Below are 3,744 nucleotides of genomic sequence, written 5' to 3' on the forward strand. Positions count from 1 at the left end.
TGAAGCACCCAGATGAGGGAGGATACAACCAAGAACAGCAGGTGAGGAGTTAACCAAAGGTCTGGCAGGGCAAACCTAAATGGATCCAGTGCCTCCCCCAGGCTCTCTGATCCTCTCTTCCCTCCCCACCTCTGCATCCCTGATGCACTAAGCTGACCCTACCAGAAAATGTTCCATTTTCTAGATGTAGCTGTCATTTGGTTTCCAGTTCCAGCTCAGAATGTCTTTGACATGTCACCTGCAAACAATCTTTCAGGGAGTTTTAATTATCTGGAAAATCTAAATATCTTAAGAGTGAATTGAAATTCATTGGGGCTGAGCACAAGGATGAGACACGCTGGCATTTTTAAAGACCCCAGGGTTAACACTACTTAATTAACATCATTAAACAGTCATCAGTCAGTCAGTCCTATGCTCACAGAGCAAATATTACAAATGTGAAGAGAATGGAGAATATAAATTCCACCTTTAAACAAAAGCTTAAAGCAAGGATCTGCTTTTAAATAATTTTGGCAGCACAAAAATTTTGCTATCATTTAGGAGCTAATGAGCTGAAATCCTGAGAACTGGGACAGCCACCTTTCCTTGTCAGACAGCTAAATCTGCAGTGTTTTTATCTGCTGTCCCTTGGTAAATGGCAAGGATTCCCTCTCCTCCCCCATCCTCTCCTACGGGCAGTTGCTGACTGTGCAGCCTGGGAATACACACAGTAATCCAGACTTCTGGGGGGAACATAAGAAAAGTATTGTCATTTTGAAATAGTAAAGGAGAGGATTGACCATAAAACAGGGGATTAAACATCTTAATTCAATCCTTTACCATGTTAATATCACACAATTTTTAAATGAGTTTATAAAGATAACAGTTTAGCAAACTAATATTCAAACAACGTGAAAGAGTTTTCCCAAGAGCCACCTCTGCATTACAATTTACTTGGATGACAGAAATTGGACCTTGATGATCCTTGTGGGTTCCTTACAACTCAGGATATTCTACAATTCTGTGAATTTCTGAGAATTCCCCAGCACAGAAATTCTTGATGTGCTTCTTTATCAACATGGGTGCATCTTGACATGTTTTAAGCGTGATAGGAAACTGTGCCTCTTTGTAATTGATACTGAATAACAAAAGCTTCTATGAGAATCTCAAAGCAAGATTGCAGCAGCCCAGACTGCTGGGGAGGCAGTTTTATTTATTTATTATTGTGCTGTGGGCAGAGGAATTTTAAATCAGATGTTCCCTGCTTTGTAGGAGAAGCAGATTTAGCAGAGGTGTGAGTGTGTAACAGTGACCGCTCCCGAGAGCTCGGCTGTGGAGCCGTGGAACCCTGGCGTGCCTCGGGCCGGGAGGGAGCTCAGGGACCGGCCAGTCCCAGCCCGTGCCATGGGTGAGGCAGTCCCGCGATCTGGCGGTGATTCACACAGCAATCCGGGTTGGGTGTAAGCCCAGCGCCCTGCTCAGGGCCAGCTCTGACACCCTGCAGGTGATCAGGACTTTCTGCAGCCACAGCTGGAGCTGATGGTCACCCCCTGCTGTAAACACGCAGTGATTAACGTCAGTCAGGGCAAACCAACTTACAGGAGCAGAATAAAATTATTAAAGCTACAAATAAAGACACTTTTTTTTCCTAGCCAGTGTGCATTTTCTGGTTTTGTACCAGTGAAAAGCTATTTGTTGCCCCCTTGAAAAAGACCAGCTCTGTTTAACATCCAAAATAAATAAATAAGTAAGGAGGCCTTGCTTGAGTGTGCTGAGTTCTCCACAGCAGTGGAGAACTTCACAAATTAAACCCCCTGTGCTGATGACCTAAAAAACCAGAAGATAGTGCTTGTGTTTAAGCATGATTTGTGATTAAATGAAGAGCAAAAACATAGAAAAGCAGGGGTTTGGGCCAAAATGTGGCCAATTACTGACACTGCACATCACACAAGTGCTCTGTGCTTGTGAGAATACTGAATTCCTGACTTTCCTGTCCTGCCCAGCACTGTGGACACAGATGAAGCAACACTACCCCAGGCTCAGACCAAATGCTGGTTTTCCAGTTAACTTTGTCCAAATTTATCAGGAGCTTTGTTTGTAGTGTGCTGCACAAAACACAGAGTCCTGTGTGTCCTGGGCTGCTGCCTCCAGACCCCAAAGCTCACAGAGCCATCAGCATAAAATCACAGAATGGTTTGGCTTGGAAGAAACCTTGAAGACCATTCAGTTCCAAGCCCCTGCCATGGGCAGGGACACCTTCCACTAGCCCAGGTCACTCAGAGCTTCATCCTCAAACACTTCCAGGGATGGGGCATCCACAGCTTCCCTGGGCAGCCCGTGCCAGGGCCTCACCACCCCCACAGTAAAGAATTTTTTCCTAATATCCAACCTAAACCCTTTCTGTTTCACTTTGTAGCCATTCCCCTTTGTCCTGTCACTACCTGCCCTTGTCAAGTCTTGCCCCATCTTTTCTGTAAGTTCCCAGGAAGGCCTCAGCTGGGTCACTCAATGCCTTCTTCTCTCTTCCAGGCTGAACAATCCCCATTCTCTCAGCCTTCGCAGGAGAAGTGCTTCATCCCTCTCATCTTGGTGATCTCCTCTGAATTTGCCTGGAGCTGCTGTTAACCAAGTGCAATTCCATCTGAGCCATCTCTTTGAGCACATTTTTAAAAGCTGCTGCCAGTCCAATGCACTTCAGCCCTGTGAAAAACACCAATCATTTGTTTTTAAAATTTTCAAAGTTTAATAGTAATAAAATGGTTATAAAAATAGGAATACAATTAGAGTAATAATAATTTGGACAATATGAGACAATAGAAACAAAGAGTTATGGACAGTCCAGGTGCCTCTTTCTGGGCAAAATAAGCCTGAAAAAGGACACACGTTAACACAGGATTAACCCTTAAAAACAACAACCTGTTGCATATTCATACACCTCCTACATGGTGCATAAATTCCATTCAAACACAGGATTCTGTCTGGTGTCAGCTTCTTCCTCTGAACCCTGACAGCATCGTCAGGGCTGAGCAAGGTGGGACGAAGTTCATTTCTTCTGATAAGAGAGCAATAAATTCTTTTTCTCTGAAAGATTTAGGTGTCCTGTGCCTGCTATCTGGTGCGAGTTCCTCATTCCTTTCTTTAAAAAAATATCCCACATACATACTTTCTATTTTAACATTATGTTATAACCTAAAACTATACTTAACAAACTACTTCAAAAATTAATACAGCATAACTTTCCAACATAAAACATATCATATTCATTTTAATATTTGTGAAAAGCCAATCATAAAATCCGCATTTTTCACACCCAAGATCCAGAGGGACCGTCCGGGGCCCGGCGCCCCTCAGGCCTCGGCGTCGCCATGGCAACAGCGCCCCTCAGGCCCCCGCGCTGAGCTGCCCATCTCCCTGCCTGACCGCAACGGCATCCCCGTTCCCCAGGCTGACTCCTACGCGCCACCTGACCGGGAAGCGCTTCCCGCTCCCCCCGGGACACCGGAAAACACCGCCCGCCCGCCCTCCCTCCCCCGTCGCCGGCGGCGCGCCCGAGCTGCCCGCCGCGCCGCCTGACCGAAAATCCCCGCTCCGCCCTGCATTGCGCCAAGGCCCCTCGCCGAGGCGTCCGCGGCGCTGCCTGCGCGGAGCGCCGTGAGGTCCCCGCGTGTCCGCGGCGCTGCCTGCGCGGAAGTGCGGCGGCCCGGGGTGACGGTGCCGCGGGGCAGCGGGGCCGGGGCCGGCCGGGGGCCGGGGCTGGCGGGGGGC

The sequence above is a fragment of the Ammospiza nelsoni genome, chromosome 4 (genome assembly GCF_027579445.1).
Source record: "Ammospiza nelsoni isolate bAmmNel1 chromosome 4, bAmmNel1.pri, whole genome shotgun sequence".
Classification (NCBI taxonomy): domain Eukaryota; kingdom Metazoa; phylum Chordata; class Aves; order Passeriformes; family Passerellidae; genus Ammospiza; species Ammospiza nelsoni.